This window comes from Thermobia domestica, chromosome 3 (genome assembly GCF_964235325.1).
Source record: "Thermobia domestica chromosome 3, izTheDome1.hap1.1, whole genome shotgun sequence".
In the NCBI taxonomy this organism is placed as follows: Eukaryota; Metazoa; Arthropoda; class Insecta; order Zygentoma; family Lepismatidae; genus Thermobia; species Thermobia domestica.
Window position 1 is genome coordinate 244,153,489 of NC_137456.1, and position 18,593 is coordinate 244,172,081.

The 18,593-nt window shown below is 35.0% G+C and overlaps 1 protein-coding gene across 2 annotated transcripts in view; it reads left to right on the forward strand.

Moving 5' to 3' along the window:
• LOC145681001 (lysosomal aspartic protease-like) overlaps positions 1-18,593 on the forward strand; it is a 163,561-nt gene that overhangs the window by 65,899 nt on the left and 79,069 nt on the right. The gene's annotated exons all lie outside the window — the stretch shown is intronic.

Genomic DNA, 18,593 nt, shown 5'->3' on the forward strand with positions numbered 1-18,593 from the left:
TCTGATTCATTCTTGGAAATAATAGTATTTAGAGATGATGAACCATACTTTTCTAAGACACTTTTACAAGTGTTATCATTAAAATCGCGAAACATAGTCATAAAGTTAACATCGATTACGCTAAAGATTACTGCATTGGATATCCGTATTAATTTCGTCCTTGATTTGCTATTAGGCTTATGTTCCTGATCCAAAAATATCTCTCCAATATGTGTAAAACATATAAATCTTATTACTTCCAGTTTTTCAAAAAGAATTTTGCGTTTAACACTTTGCCTTTAACGTCCTCCAACAAAAGTATGTTGGTGCTGTCATCATCGTTATGTATTCATCTCTTACGAAAGACGTTTCTGAAACAAAAATAAATCATTCTGTGCTAAAGTAGACATCGCCACCAATTTACTGTCTCTTTTCCTTAAAGTGAATAAAATTCGTAGTCCCACTACCCAAAGACCTGGCTGCTGATAACGACAATCAGATAAAATATAAATGAAATAAATTAATTTGTTTTAGTTTAACGTTCCGCAATTATATTCTTTAGCCTAAATGAGACGGATGAATAATGAAAGTGAATGATTGCTAACTTTTTGTTCTTTCCCACCGGGAAAAGATAACACCTAGATTATCTTTATTGAAATTGCATGAATTACTGTAAACAATATTGTGTACATAACTGCTCAAAGCTTCTTTTTACAAACAATAAGATGTACATAATCCTTTTCTAACTTTTTTTTCCTACTTTGCCATAAACTCTTTATTACATTCGTAATATAAAGACATTTGTACTCTCTATCCTTATCGTTTCACAATGACAATTCCATACCAATACCTAACACTGAACCTACTTGAACTATGAAAATCGGCAAAAACAGACATACAAAAATAGCATATCAGGAAATGCACAAGCAACATAGGAAATTTAAAATATCACTTTTTATTTGAGCAATTAAAGAGGAGGCTTGATCAGAATGTCAGTGAAGAAAACCAAGTGGGAGCTCGGCTCTTGGTTTGTAGGTGACTGAGTATATGCTATTTTAAATCACAAGTATATTCTAAAAAGTTATCAAGAGGCGGGGTGCTAAATTATATGATTGCCAAATAACATTTTACAGCGTTAGTGATACTATGGATGTGTGATAGCAAATTCAAATAAGAATCCATTAGATGCAATTTACTTTGATATCTTACAACTGAGAATAGGTTTCCTCTTCCATGGATTTCTCATTTTTGTTCATTTCATATGTGTTATAAATTTCTTGATATTAAAGAGAAATCCTTCTGAAATCATTCAATAATTAAATTAAGATGCAAGATGCTTTTGAAAGAAATTTGCATCTACTTAATATAGTATTTACGTGTTGTGTTAAGAAACAGTGTGTAAACTTCAATATAGTGGTAGAAACAAAAGATGAAAAAGTAGTTGTAGAACACAGAAAAAATGCCCTTGAAGAATTGCTTGAAAGCAGAAAAATTGACTTGTAATTCTTATTTATTGAAATAAGAACGACTTATTTGAGAAAGACAATTTATTTGCGGCAAGAATGAGAAGCGTTTTGGCCAGTGACCTGATCCTGATGGGAAATATAGCCTCGTAGTTGATGTTCACATTAAATCTGCATTCAATCAATATTGGGTAAGTGAGATATACTTCGAAGGATTAGGTTAAGTGCGGTCCAAATTCGTGTCACTGCACATTGGTTATCTAATCGCAGTTTAAATTCGGGAAAGCGCGATATTACGCCCCTTGTAAATAATAATAAATATAGGAAATGATATAACAATTTAACTGTTGTATACAAAATATTTTAACCTACATATTCGTTTTTGTTTAATTACTCTTTGTAAATGGGTTTTATTGCCCATTATAATAGTCTATATTCTCTCTATGAAAATCTTATTGCGATTTGCTTATCATATTATTTCTTTCCGTTAATATATCGTTCTACACTTTTCGAACTTGTTCCTTACTTCACTTACTATTCTTTTATATACTTATTACATTCATTAAATTTTATATTTTTCTATACATTATTTTAATATTCTTCACTCCACTTATATTACTTTGTTTCATTTTGATATGCATGTTATTTGTGGCTTGTACTAAAGCCTTTACTGTCTGACACTCATTTAGATTCAGGGTTAAAAAAAACATGATTTTTTTAAAAAAATCAAAAAGAACGTTTTTTATGTTTAAAACATGTTTTTGTTGTTTAAAACGTTTTTAACGTTTAAAACAAAGTACTTTGTTTTAAACAACAAAAAAACATGTTTAAAATGTTTATTTTGTTTAAAACAATAATCTAAATATTCATATATAGTACATTTTTACACTCTTAGGTATTGTTTGTCATCTATATTCAACCGCTAGATCAAATTTCGGGAACTTCCCTAATCTCGATCCGCCCAAATGTTCAATTCCGGAGAAAGAAATCGTGATTTTCCCGATCTTCGTTCACAGAATATGTAGTTTAGTTTCTTTGTGTTACGTTCTATCAAGGCTTTAAACCTCAATGGCTCAGTTTTAAACCTCAAATTAAGCTGGAAGATGGTTTTGGTACCAATTTATTCCTGAAAGATGCCACTTTGCTGATGTGCATTTTATGTATGTGGTAGGAGGGTAAATATCGTGTTTTCTTTTTGTTTTGTTTTTCAACAGTTGTTGGGGGGCCATTCCCCCTCTTGGGGGATAGATTCATAAAAATTGTTACGTGAAGTAATGAAGTAGGCCACTACATGGTAATATCGTGTATTTGTACTTCTTGCTTATATGGGGTAGCAGGAAGGGGGCAAAGTTAGCCAATGTTTGGAGTTTTTTTTGACGTAAATTACATTTATTTTTACAACAAACATCAATAGCTCAGTCCTTAATTAAGCTAGAACGATGATTTGGTACCAAAGTATTTTTCAGGGATGAAGCTTTCCGTCAGTTGCATTTTATGTATATAGGGGGTACGTATGTACGGCCGAGAGAGGGAGGATGAAGTTTTTTTAAATTTTTCATCAGGGTTTGGAGGGTATTTCTCTCCCCTTTGTGGTACATCCCTAAAAATTGGTATGTGAAGCAATGAAGTAGTCCCTTACATGATAGTAACCTGTATGTGTACTTGTTGTTTATAGAGGAAGAGAGGGTCAAATTTGGTTAATTTACATTTATTTTCGGGACGGTCCCATATAACACAAGATATATATTTCACTGAAGTGGTCTAGAAGCATAATTCTTGTTCGTATACATGATGTGTGCAGTAAAATGATTTGCATATGGACGTGATACTATAATGGGGGAGAGAAGAGAATGTCTAATTCAATGAATGTTTTTCTGCGTATATTTTTTAAAAAATATTTCCTACATAAAACGAATTCATTACGCAATGACAGCAATGGCTATCATTTCTTATATTATTGTCACAAGTATGTGGCCTAAACATTAGCATCATTCTGTCAGCGTAGGGAGAGTTCAAGGGTTGCCAGGGCCCCGCAAAGTCAATATTTTTATATGTTTAATGATTTTTTATGTCTGTTCTTTTTCTACGAATACGGCGGGAATTTCACGAATGTTACCTCGTTGGAATTTGTGGTCTATAAGCTTTCCAATGGTGTAACTCATGACTCTGTGATAATTTGGGGGGTCACCAGAGCCCCGAACATGAGAGTCTACCGTTTTGTTAAAATCCCTGGCGGGTGTCTAGAGTTAATTGTGTTGTTATGCCGTAGACACTAATCATTATTAGCTACCCATGTTGCAGATAGAGATGTATCTTGAAAACTGTTAAGTTAAAATGTCATTTGCTCCTTGTAGGCTAGTCACTGCTCTTTTCTATGAGTTGTATTGTATTTGTCAGAGTATTTCTTCTAACTTATGATGTTAGAACTGTTCATTATTATGGAAATGATAGTGATCAAAAAATACCCAAGTTTTGAATTAGTGAATTTTGGATCTTAGAATAGTGTATAGTGTGTTTAACCTCCATTATTATTAGAAATTAAGAAATGTTCAAATACTTCACTTGAATTTCTGTTGGTTAAGTTATATGCACATTGCTGTGCAGAATTTTGTTCAGTAAATGCTGTTATAATAAGAATATAACTCTGCTTGTAATTTACTACATGCACAAATCCTGCGGATGATGGGTTGTTTGTTAGAAAATTAAATTAACTTCTTCAATCTGATATTTTAGTTGTTTTAAACATGTCCAACCAGCATCGAAAAAAAAAACACATTTAAAACAATTTGTTCAAAACGTTTAAAACAAACTGAATAAAACAGCAGCCCTCGTTTTAAACATGTTTTAAACACTTGTTTTAAACATTTTGTTTTAAACATATCAACCCTGTTTAGATTTGCTTTATACAGGGTGTCCCAAAAATAATGGTAAAAATGAAACCACAGATATTTGGCACAACAACAATAAAAATGTTTATATGTCCTATAGTCGGGAAGTGGATAGGGGGGAGCCAGATAGCTTCGAATGTGGGGGAAAGGAACTTCGCACTTAGAGAAAGGAACTTGCCTACTTACAAAACCACATTGAAAATGCGTTAGAACAGTTACGGAACACACTGGGAGTGACGGAATGCATTCGAAACTCACGATTAGCACCTTGCATAGTCAAGGGAGGACAGAATTTTGAACATCTTCTGCAGGTACATTTATTTGCTAGCACATAGGGTACAGCGGGGTAATTTGAATAATTTCAGACATTTCCTCATATATCTCGGAAACTGTAATTGGTATTCAAATATAAAATTGTGAACAAAAACTTTGAACCTTGCTATTACTTAACAATTTTTCTTAAGATAGTATCTGAGATACATCATTGTGAAATTTGGGTATTCAGTTTCCCCGCCGAAATTTCGAAAAACGTAAATGTGAGGGGCAATTTGAATAACGAGTGGGGTATATGAATAACCAACAAAATAAACAAGTCTTATAGAAAAAATGTATAAACTATTTAATAGTTAGAGTGCAATTTCTACGGTAGTTAAAATATGCTAGTTTTGAATGAAAAGAAGTAGGGCTATATAAATTGTAAATATGCGTCACCTATAGCTATCTTTTTGAATGTAGGCCTACACTAAAAAATTGTTCAGAACGCTGTCTAAGGCAAAGAGCCGTAATTGGTTAATTCATCTTCCATCGTTCGTATTTAACGACAACGACAACAGATAAACTGTTTTCGATCTTCTGCACCGACACAGACTTCGTAGAACTATGTCTTACAACGCTGGCAACGAATCTAGTCTCCCTTTCTAGCAGAACGTTCTGAATAATAATTAAGAAGGCAGAAACAACAATTCCTTGTTTGAATTTCATATCCTGCAGCCATCTTTAGACTTAGGCCTACATTTTCGTCACTGGAAGGGTAGAGGATATCAGTTTCTTTCGAGCACTCATTTGTTTTTTTTCTTGGCAGGTTCTGTATTAGCACTCTTCTTTCTTGTAGTGTCTTTAGATTTTGTTGCACCCGATGCTTGCGTCTTTCCTCGGAGGTGTTTTATTCTCATTGCTCGAATATTTTCAGAAGTTGAGTGGCATGATTTTCCTGCGACACGACGTCTCTTCTGCACACAAACTTTTTCTGGGCTGGGAAGTACTTGTTGTATGGGTTCATCTATAGGCTTCGTTGGGACAAAGGTTTGAGAGCCATGACCGGAAGAAGAAGGCGCGTTGTTAAGATCTTCTTCTCGAGAAGATTGCTCCTCAAAATGTATAATAAGGCCATACGTTTCCGAAGGGGCGAATCGAAATTCTTCAATAGCTTATGGACTAAACGGGTAGATACCAGTACATGAAAACCCATTAACTGCCAGTCTAACAGAAGCTGTCCACTTCTAGGCTTCAGTGAACAAAATGCAGAACTGAGATTTACTAATCACTGACTTCGGGTTTTAGCGAATCAAGATAGTTGCCTCTTGGTGGTAATTGGCTTTAAGGGCCTTAGAAACAGAGCGATCGAGTGGTTATAATACGTGTGTTGTGTTTTAAGGTAGGCAAAGCATTTCGATGTCATGACTTTGATAGAACTCTAAGAACAAATGTTGTGAGTGAGATTTTGGGTTTTAAAGTCCGGATTTAGGCGTACGCCTTTGAATTTTACTACAGGAGGTATAAAAGACCTTTTGGCATTGCAGCATGCTATCACCGTTACATTTTCCCCTCGCTCCTCAACAGATGTTAAACTTACCACCTCTTTTCTACCCTTTTCTGCAAAAATTTTAGGGGTCTGTTATTTAGAGGAAGATTACTTTCGTCCATATTATAAATACGGTTATGATGGTTTATGGGGATCATACTCGTTCATTAATTTTCCCAGTAAGTCAAAATAAGAATTCGCAGTTTCCTTGTTAACACTAGAAGCTTTCGCTTTTGACAAACAAATATAAAATAGTAGGCCTATAGTTCTAATTTCACTGCTATTCAAATTGCCCCGTTTTGAATTATACAAATTGCCCCGTTTTGAATTATACAAATTGCCCCGCAGTCGATGAATATTCCATTCAGAACGTGGTATGAAAACTGCTGATTAGTTGTCGCCAGTGTACAGTATATCAATGCCCCACATGCTACTGATACGATCCAGAGCGGTTTCATTTTATCCAGTTAATAATAAGGAAAGCTTAAGGAAACAACCTTGAAAATTTTATCGACTTAAAAATACTCACATTCGTACTTACCTTGCAGCAAAAAAAAAAAAAAAAAAAAAAAGACATATAAACCTTCAGTACCGAAGGAATAGTTTGTATTTCTGAGAGCGACTTCTGCAAACCACCACCTACAAATCCACCACAGGTTCACTAACATGGCGAGCCGCGTTTCCACTCCAGCTGGCAAAATGTTTAATATTATTGAAATTCCCAGCCTATTGGAATTACCCCACTGTACCCTATGACCTAGTAGTTTGTAGTGCTACTCTGTAAGGTACTACGTTACAAATAAAGTGAGTTGTTATGTATTCTGTCTATTATATCATTACATTACACGACTAGTTATACTTGTTCTTATTTCTACTCTCTATCTAAAAGTTTCTATCTGGTATACCACTTTCCATTGCCCTCTTATATTATGCAACCATGCTAAGTGGCCTTTGCATTGACTCCCGTTGTACATGTGCGTGCAATCCTGCCACGAATAACAACATTTTTCTGTATGGTTTCCATCTTTACTGCACCGTTTCAATACCCCTGCCGTACATATATTCGTTAAATCCCTAAATGACGTACAGAGAAATCTGGTGCAGTTATGTAACATGCGTTTAACATGCCAAGCTAAGATGATCTTTATGTATTTATGAACCCCCTTCCTAGCCCCTATTATTATTCCACTGACAGGTGTGAAGTTCCTTTCCCATCACATTCGAAGCTGTCTAACTCCACCCCTGTCCACTTCCGGACTATAGGTAAGATAAACTTTTTCTCTTGTTTTGGTGCCAGGAATCTGTGGTATCATTTTTTTACCATTACTTTTGGGACAAACTGTATACAATTTATAAATGGTATGTAAATTTCAATACAGAAAATTATTCCTTTAAGGTACTATTTTAGGTCGAAATTTCTTTACTGTGCTTCTCAACAAGTTGTATAGTTAATGCTTTTGTGAGGGTAGCACTTTTTATGGTTAGAATGGTTGAAGGTTAATTCAGATACTGGACTGTTTGAGAAAAGTCATTTGTAATACGACGGAAGTAGGATTCTGGGGGTGTCACATACTAAGGAAAATTAGGTTATGTAGCATCCAAGTTCGCGCCACTAACATTATCCAAGTAGTCGGCGTTTATCGCAGGCGAAACATATGATAAAAGTTTCATCATTAATTTTGTTTTGCGTTGAGAAACTGACTTACAGAACATCGTCTAATATCTAGCAGGATTTTCTATGATGGCAGCTATTTCAACTTTCTTTTTCTTTCATGTATGTAATTCCACACTGCGATATCTCTGTGTTTCTCGTTAAAGCAGCCATTCTTGTCACACACACACACACACACACACACACACGTATATATATATATATATATATATATATATATATATATATATATATATATATATATATATATAAGTGGTATTGCATCGTAGTACTTTGCTACACAATGCGGATTATCTATGATAATAGTTTATTATCGAAGTGAAATTTCTTCAACAGAAAGCAAATAATCATTGTCTTCCCCCTATAACAGGATGGGTTGCTTTCGATCTTCTATACAGTTAAAGCTAAGAGCCGAATCCTTTCGAAAACCTAACGTTTCTCTTCGTGTCGAGATTCTCAAGAACACAAGCTACCCCCAACTACATTCAAAACACTGGAAACAATCTGTGGAATGAACAACAAAAATCATATATTGTTTATTACTTTAATGTATCCATAGAGAAAAGGGCTGAATGGGCTTTCAAAATTCCTGACCTGAGCTTATTTTCCGGAAACGAGATTATTAACTGGAACATGGGACTCTTTTCTCTTTTAGTTGTTTCATAGCACTGACCCAGAAATACAATTAGTTTTCTACGCTCTGTCTTGTGCATTAAAATTTCGAAAGAAAATTAGTATTTGGTTAGACATATTGAAAATAATATTATTCATCTCATTCTTCTCAAACTCTTGAAATGAGTTCTGAATAATTGCCCTTTGTTCTATGACGAAGTTATTAGTTCTACCTATAGTAAAGTCAATCTGTGTGTACACAATCGCCAAATAATATTCACCTACTATTAACTGTGTTTCTAACTGGTCTAGAACACTAATTCTATTAAAACTTCAACCTATTTCATATGTAGGTATACGAATTCGACCACGGATTTCCTTTTACGCCTGTCTAACATAATCTCATAAAACTATATTAATAGAGTTTCCTAACTGTAAGTTGATAATACTTGCAGTCATATGTCTGAAAACTTTGGTTCTAATTAAAGACAATTCCAACCCAGCGTTAGCCAGATATTTGATGTATCATTCAAGTAAACGTTTACAAAAATGTTAATTTCCAATAGGAACATTCTAATTAATTATAGATGAGTTCGTACTAGGGTTTTCTTCCTTTTCATTACCACCTGTGTCAGTTTTCACAAAATTCAATGCTTTTTTTATATTGTAAATATTAAATTTCTTTCGAGAGAACTTTTCCTTTTGATTTTCTTCTTAAAAAAGTTTGTTCAAGCTATTGGATAGCATACGTGTTTAACATCCTTCTCAATAATTGCACACAAAGAAAAAAACTTGCTTAACGTCATAAAGTTAGAGAAACCATGATTAACGTGAAACATAGTACGTACCTTTATCAACTGAAGCATTGCTGTGTAATAGTAATATTATTTCTGTAGGGTCTAAAATCAATATAAGGATAAACTATATTAAACTTTGTAAAATAACCTTTAAAATTATATTAAATTTACAGAATATTAGGATTTCCGTTTATCTGTTTGAAACACACAGGCTTATATCTACCACAGTCTATGGATGATTCAGGCCTTCTTAGTTTACGCATGAAAAGTCAAACGCTTTACAGTGGGAATTTTTTCATCCACTGAATCCTTCTACATCTCACACATCATTATGACTCAGTGTTGTTTGCCTTCTTACCTGGCACTTATGAATCTGCTCTCATTAATATTGTCTAATATATGTCCTTTATATCTCAAGAATTTGATTCGACATAGGATATATTCAGGGTTTATCTTTTCTGGAAATTTCTCCCCTGTACATCAAATTTATCATGAGGTACGTAGTTCCGTACTGAATACTACTCAGCTACAGATTCCTTAGATACGTGTGCCCGACCTTTAGCACCCCATATGCAGGTTGAATTGTATGAAAGTTTACATAGTTTTGTTCCTATCAACGAACACCTTCAGAAGATTCGTCACGTATGTGACCCACATCATACATCATGTGGCCATATTGATACTACAGAAGATCGACATTCTTTATGTATGTGGTACTTCCTATCTGGAATCTTCTATTACGTTTTCTAGGATGTTTGTGTGTGACGCAAACTGCGCGCCTTTTTAAGATCGAAATTATCCTCTTCTCTGATTTTTGTTGGTATCAATCTACAGAACTTAACACAGTCTTGTTTTTGATCGTAGACATGCACCGTTATTTTCCTTTGATAGACGCTGGAATGTATTTTGAGTTTCTTCAAAGTACCTAACGTTAACTTTGTGCATTGTCGGGTGAATGGAGTATCTTTAGCAATTATTTGAACTTAGTTACCATAATAATTTATGCCTATAGATATGATAATGATGTCTTCTGTGTGAGTCATCTTTCCTTCCTGTGCAGCTCAAGTTATCATTCTCCTCTGTATTTCAACATGTGAGATGGCTTTCGTGGTTCTAATCTTATTTTGTAATTAATTTAAGTTATGAAATAAAAGCAAATTAAAAGTTAGTAGATCAACTGGCTGCGAAACAATACCATATAAAAAATGTAGCCCCGGTTCGAAGATCAATCCCATTTATTCTTTTTTAAAATTTTATTATGCTTCAAAACCTTGACAATGGTTTTGCCTGTATACTTTTAATTAATATAAACCTACATGTACTTAGCTCGGAATAAGTGTAGTCTCACAAAAGGCACATAACGTGTATCATTTTCTCCCCCACTTTCATTTGATATAGAATAGATTTAATCTCAGTTTTATTCTTCTACTGAAACTACAAAAAGTAAGAAATAATACAAATGTCGGTTTCAGTATTTATTCCTATATATTAGGCAATCTAAAAATTATTGAGACTTTTCCGCAGGGGATGACATTAATTTACCAAATCTCAGGGTATATGAGCTGCAGCGGATCAGCCTTAGCATCATTTGACAACGGAGAGTTCAAGCTATTAGATGTACAAAAACGTATTGAAATTGTTAAAATCAGCAGTAAATTATTGCACAGAGAAGGTGAGTGAAATTTCCACACAACTCTGCAACATCTTGTAATTGCTTTCAATAAAGGCAGCGCAGGCTCGTGATGAAATTATAACCGTCACCAGGTTATAGAAGTATTTTTTGTGAACGCTCTGTATATTTCGTAAAACAGTAATTATTTTTAGATTTATACTTTATTCTGCGACAGAAATAAGGTCTTTCTTCGATGGGAACTGCTTTTCCTTCCACGCAACAGGACAAAGATGTATTTATTGTTTATTCACACACACACACACACACACACACACACACACACACACACACACACACACACATATATATATATATATATATATATATATATATATATCTGGGAGATACTGCAACCCAGAGCACATCAGGTGTCTGAGCGACAGAAGGACGCCAGCCATATTGCTTTACCAGTTCGTTATCTGTGTTCCCACCATCAAGTTATCGGAATATCTTGTGCGTGGACTAAAATTAACGTTAATTCTTTTTTATATTCTATTTGCATGTACATACAGGTGATTTAATCTGAGTGCTTTTGAGAATGAACTGCCAACATTGTTCAGGCGATCAGTGCAGCTCGTATCTCCAACCCCTGAGTTCGGAGAGTCTTAATCCGGAATTGTAAGCAGCAACCACTCACGTTGTATCGGGCATCAAGTATAATGTTGTGCTAAGGGGCATCGGTTATTAACTAGTCAATGACCTAGTTATGGCTAACCCCAATCAATGAAATCCCAGGTTCAGATTCCTAGTCGTCTGTTATAAACGCGCCCTCCAACATTATCATTCCACTTTGGTGACTATATATTTTTGTTGAAGACTAATGTTGACCACCAAGGATTTTTTTGAGCAGCAACCATACTACTTCGTGGGGTCATGCCGATGCTACTCCCACAGTGCTAATCCCCCAAGTGCATTAATGGTGTGAGAAAAGTATTTATAGTGGAATCCCAATCATAATCTTTCATTCTAATATATAAAAGTGATGAAGGGCTATAGTGTAATATAAAGCAAAGTGTGATCTTATTAGTGAAAATAACTATATATATTCAGTGTTGAGTGTTGTGATTGTTTCTTTCTATGCCATTTTTTAGTATTGTAATAAATAAGCATAGTATCATTTAATCCAGTGCGTTTTTGTTGTATGTATGAATAATTGTGTGCGTTGTGGTCTAAATGATCGTCTGATTGTCCGTGAGGTTTTCGAGACGAGATATCCGAACCTCTAGATGCCTAATGCTCATCTCGTTATTGAGAATGGCGCGCACTTTGGGAACGAGTTTGTAATCTATTTTTGGAGATGTTCTTCAACGTCTTACCCAGGGAAGTCCAGGTCTCCGAAAAATACTCATTGGCAGGAGAACAGAGGAGAGACCCCGGAAACCGATTATATAAATAAAATGACGCCCGAACAGCAACTCGACTTGGCGATTATAAAATTGGTGTTGTTTATGGATAAGAAATGCTATCGACATCAACAACAGGAAGATGGTTCAGTTACTTTAGTTCTAAAAGTTTCGATGATCGATATGCTTCTCTCAGTGGACGACGAGTCAGAGCAAAAGTTGATTATGTTATGGCAAACCTTGAGAACGACTAAGATGCTAAGATATAGGCATACATGATATCACCAATGATCCTGAACATTCATCACTAAACAGTATTAAACAATTTGGACAAAGATGACTACAAAAAGTAGCTTAACGTTTATGTGCCACAAAATCTGATACAAAAACATTTATTCCTTCGAACTTCTATCCGCAAATATCTGCTAAAACGAACGAACTCAATTCATTTTTGAAGTGGTTGATCACGAGTGATGAAAAGCAGATAATCTACGACAACAACGAGCGAAAAAAGACCATGGTCGAGGCGTGAGATCTTCAAATCAGTGGAAAGCTCACACTGACACCCAGGAAGGAAGTGAAGTACATTTGTTGAGATTGGAAGAGCATTGTGCATCACGAGCCTTTGCCGTTGGACAGAACGATAAATCTGAGTCTGCATTGTCGACAATTAGCGTAAGTATATCTAGAAATTCAAAAGAAACGGTCGAAACTGTTCAACCAAAAAAGTGTTGTATACCACGCTGACAACGCCAACCGCAAAATTTTTAGACCCGTCAGAAATTGAGATAAATTATCTGAAAAGTTTTCAGGCGTTAACGATATGATTTTGACCCGGCAACGGTATCCTCTCTCATTTTACTCTGTTTCTGCCGAACTTCAGCATACAGAGCAGAATGGAGTTTTAAATTTTTGAAAGCTGTAAACCCCATAATCGTTGATCTCTAGTACAATTAGATAGACATCATTCCTTCCTGATCCCAAGCTTCACTCGTTACCGAGTGGTATTTTCCGACATCAGATCACTCGGTCCTCATGCTGGTTTTCTCTCAACGCGTCCTTTCTTCTCTTCCGGAAGTAACTAACTCGTGTTCCCGAAACATTAAAACACAGAAACATAAAGAGGATTTTAAAATATAATAGAAATTCAAAGCATATTATTTATAAATATATGGTATCAGTCTTACAAAAGAATATCAACAATAAATAAAATTGTTTATTATTTAAAAAAGAAAATGACTCATGTTTAGAAGCTTCACCAAAGACTTTTCAAAAGTTTTAAGATAGCTTGTGCTTCGATATAAGAAGTTCATCCCTATCAACCATTTGTATGACTAGCAACTACAACAATTAGGAAGAAAAAACATTACAATACTCAAATATATATATGAGAATGTAAAACAGAAAGATCTAAATACATCTATTTCAATATAATTATACTGAAATAAAAGATGAGATCTATACGGTTTATTCTATAATACCAAGTTAGATAAAAAGAATATTGAAGGGAGCGAAACCAAATAAAGAGTGATTTGAGCTCGTCTCATGTACTGTCTTCTACGTTCTTCTATTGTATTAAATCTATTGTTATCATGACTATATTTATTAGTATTTCCATATTCCAGTTGTACACTTGTGTTTCGTTCTGCTTTAAATTCACATAGGAAATCATTCATTTGCTTCTCTATTTCTTCTAAATCAATATCTATTTCTTCTTGTCCAGTATTAGCCTCTGCTAGTATTTCCATAAATGGTGGATATATTTTTCTTCTTTCTCCTCTTTTCCAGGGTTTAGAAAAAATGTTCAAACCAATTCTGTAGTTCTTTTTCGTAAAACTCTTCTTCTGTATGCTCTTCCTCCTCATTGTAATCTTCTATTATCTGTGAGAACGTGAGGTTTACTACCTATTCTTCAGTTGTCCTCTCATCTCTGTCTTCTTGTAACCACGTATTTATTTTTCTCTACAAGCGGACGTGTCATTGTCTTCCTCTCGTTTTGTTCTTCTTTATCTTGTTATCATTCTACTTTCATTTTCTGCTATTTCTAATAATACTTCTTCATATTTCTCTTCTTTATCTTTTTCATGATGTGGAAATAATTCGTCAAGAATGTTCTGTATATCTTTAAGATAAAACATTTCTCTCCATTCTTTCTTCTTCTTTCCCAGTATAATCCTCTTCTATTATCTGTGAGAATGTTAAATTTACTACCTCTTCATCAGATGTCATCTCTTCTTCTTGTCTTTAGTTTTTGTATACAAGCGGATGCTTCTTCTTCTTCTGCTATCATTCTACTAGTTTCGTTTTCTAATATTTCTAATAATACTTCATATTTCTCTTTTTCCTCTTTCTCACCTTCGCTCATCATCTCTTCTTTATCTTCTTCTCTTTCAATTTCATTAACTGCATCTCTTTCTTCTTTTTCGAATATTACAGCTATTCGTAATCTTACTTCTTCTTTATGTGTTCCTTTTTCTTCTTCCTTTCTTCATCATCATATTTTCCTTATGGGTTCCTTCCTTCCTGTTATCATCATCATCTTCTATCTCAATTACATCGCCTATATTCATTAGATGATCCTACGTCCGTTAATTTTGTACGTACTCCTTTTCTTCTACGTCTACAATATATTTTTCAATTTCTTTTAACAATTCTTGCGTAATCTTCTTCGTACCCATTTTATTTTTCTATATGTATATACGCATTTTACAAAGGAATAATGATAACAAGAAGAATAAGGAAAAGGGAGTACACACTTTTCTTTGTATTCAACCCAAAATAAAAATAAAATAAATTCATCTAGTTACCCCTAAACACATTCAATATAGTTATAAAACACTGTATATACATAGGGAAAATGTAAAATTAATGTAATATATTCGTGAACCTTCTTCTTCCTCGTTTTCTCTCTTTTTTACGTTAAGTGATCTTTATGATGTCGATGAACGAAAGTATACCCGGAAACTAACTAACTTACTCAAGAAATTTCCAGCTTCACACGTGTACTAAAAAAGTCTTTCGCTTCTGCGATGTAATGAACTTTTTTTTTGTATTCATACCATAAAACATGAAAGACAGAACTGTATATTCACAGTTTGCTTCAAGTGAGTTTTCTGGAGGACAAATACTCTGTGCGTGATTTTTCTACTTATTCTTCCGTTTCGCAATTTTCGTTTCCACCTGATTCCCTGTGATGATGCTACCTGACCCCTAGATTGATTAATATAGCTATACTAATCATTCTAGGGAAAGCAGTGACTCAATGGTAGATCGCTCGCTTTTAGTGCGTGAGATTCCTGGTTCAATTCTAGCATGCATCAAATGGATTTGAGCAAACACCATATGCGAGGGATTCTTCATTTCACCAATTAGTTCGTCATCAATATTATCATCGTCTTCCTTAGCTTCGAAGCATAATCATTAAAACAATTTTAAACAGTAGCCTAATGATAAGCATGATGTGTGGCTGTATTGGACGTCAATTCCTGTGAAAGTGTCACTATTCAACTCAGCGACCATGAAAACTAACAAATTGGACACTAATATCTGCCATTTTGGATTATTTTTACATGTCTCGATAATCCCCTCAATTAAGGGCTGTTGCTTAACTCATAGGGGCTAAATTTAAAAGTAAACGTGAACTTCAATTCACAAGTGAGCTCAGCGATCCCAAAACTATGGATTTAACAGTAATATCGATAATTTTGAATTATTATTTTAACATGTCTTGATACCCCAACCCCCGGAGACCACTCTGGTCCCCAACCAAATGCGTTGTATCACGCAACAGACAAACTTATCTTAATGAGTATTATCAGAATTTCTGTTCATATAATATCTACACGTCTCGGTATTCTCTCATCCCTAGATGGCACTGCCACCACTCCAGTCTTTAGCCGATTGGATGAATGCGATCGTAGTTTCACCACTGATCTCACCGATACGCTTTGTCTGGACCAAGGTACCCATGACCAAATTTTTGGTAACTCTCGGTCCATTCGTCTCGTCCCCCTGGCGTCACACATACAGACGGGTAGACATATATACCCTTTATTTTATTTATACGACGTGAACTTGAATTTACAAGTGAACTTAGCAAGCCCTAAAACTATGGATTTGACACTAATATCGATCAAATTGAATTATTATTTTTACATGTCCTGATACCCCACCCCGTGGGGACCTCTCTGGCCCGCAACCGAATGTGAAGAATGCGTTGTATTATGCAACAGACAAACTTATCTTAGTGAGTAATGAGAATTTGTGTTCATATAATATCTACACATCTCGGTATTCTGTCGTTCCTCGATGATACTGCCACCACCCCCAGTCCGTAGCCGATTGGATGAATGCGATCGAAGTTTCACGACTGATCTCACTGAACCAAGGTACCCATAATCGAATTTTTGGTAACTCTCGGTCCATTCGTCTGGTCCCCCAGGCGTCGCACAAGCAGACATACTCTTTATTTTCTTTACGTAACGTGTACGTACAACACTAGGCTTTCAGCTTAAGATCTATCATTTGCATGAAATGTAAAATATGAAAGCGAACACACACACACACACCTACATTCCTACTATAGTAATGATTTTTTTATTAGCATACGGCGATTGATGTGATATGTCTTTTAGCTTCTTCTCTGTACTTCGTTCACACGAAAGCTAAAGAACGAATTCCACTTATCAATGTAATATAAAACGACCGAGTTATGAGAAACACGAATCTTGATATAAAACGACAGAGCTCAGACAAACGCGACTCTTGTGTTGAATTTGTTTGTATGCAACGTGTGTCTTTTTTAACGTTAGAATTCATTGTCATTACCCAAGTAGGAGAAAACTATGAGTAATACGCTTTATTCCTTGTTGTCTCTCGAGCTCCTTGTAGCTAAACAAAGATGTAACACACAGTTTCAATGCTTCGGGGCATAATCATGGGACGTAAATCTTAAAGCAATATTATTATTTATTTAATATTAATATTTCTAGGTTCATTTTTACTTGCCTATTTTAATAAAAACAGCAAGTAATGATATCTATTCATAGCTACTGAATCCAGCGGAAAGCAAACCACCGAACACAAACACACTGTATAAACTATTAATCACAATTAATCTTTTCGAGTCCTATACAAGCTTTCATCACACACAAACAAACACACACACATATATACAAACAAGACGTGACTCATTACTTCCGTCAAAAAGTAATCATAAAACGCTATATCCCCTTAGCAACAAATCAATTTCACGTGGAATCCCAAGGCTAAGTTCGACGGAGTCTGATAAATCCAGTTCCCATGGGAATTTCCGCTCTTTCGCAGGCTACAGGCGTCTACGAGTAGGGTGTGTGTCCTACTACTTAGCAGCAAACTGGTTTACGGCGATTCTAAGAGTCAAAGGTCAAAACCATCCCAAGCGGGGATTCTACTGTAAACCCTTTATACGCCCAATATTAAATGAAAATGAAACGTTCCCATTTACCTGGATCTACAAAATAAGTAAACGAAGTTACTGTCGTTTAGGCTAACGTGTCGATGGCCAGTCCCCATTTCAAACATGCCCCCAATCACCATACTTTTACAAAATTTGTCCACCTTCCGTCTCGTCCTTTCTTCCCTCCCCAAGCCCCAGGTAAATGGCAACATTGTATTTACATTTAATATTTGGTGCATAAAGAATGTACAGCCCAAACGGCTCTTCTGATTTAAAAAAATGCCCCACTTTATATTGAAAGCATTATATTTGGAGACGGTTTTCCCTCTTACATTTTATTGTAACGCTGATAATAACCGAGTTACCCTATGTCAGGGGATTTTTGAGATTCCCTATAATATATATATATAACATGTGTGCAAAAGAATGCAGATCAAGTGGAAGCAGAGCAGTTCGAGGTGTATTTTACAATCTAGTTTCAGGAATGTTCTTTCAGTGGTTGAATAAAACGAATTTTTTATTGAAATGGGAATAGATATGAACGAACGCTTTTCTAAATTCTCGATTTATATAGTTCGTTTTTTATTTTATTTCCATTGCGCAAAGTTCTGGCCAGAGGTTTAGTTTCATAGAGTATAATTTTTTGTAGGGCCTTACACATCTATCTATTTTTTGTGAACAACAGTTCTAGTTCAACTGGAATGTCAAGATCTTGTCGGTAGTTTGGGGTTTACAACCTTCTTCATGGAGGGTTTCAGGTAACAAACTGCAGATCTGGATGTTCTACTCTTAGCTGTTATAAAAGATGTCCTGGAAATTTCCTTGGGTAAAATTTGAGTTCTGTTTTTCTTGGTACATGTGGATACACAAATTCTGGATTACTAGTTACATATCTGCTCTAGCTTGGTAGACTGTGGCAACCAATCAGC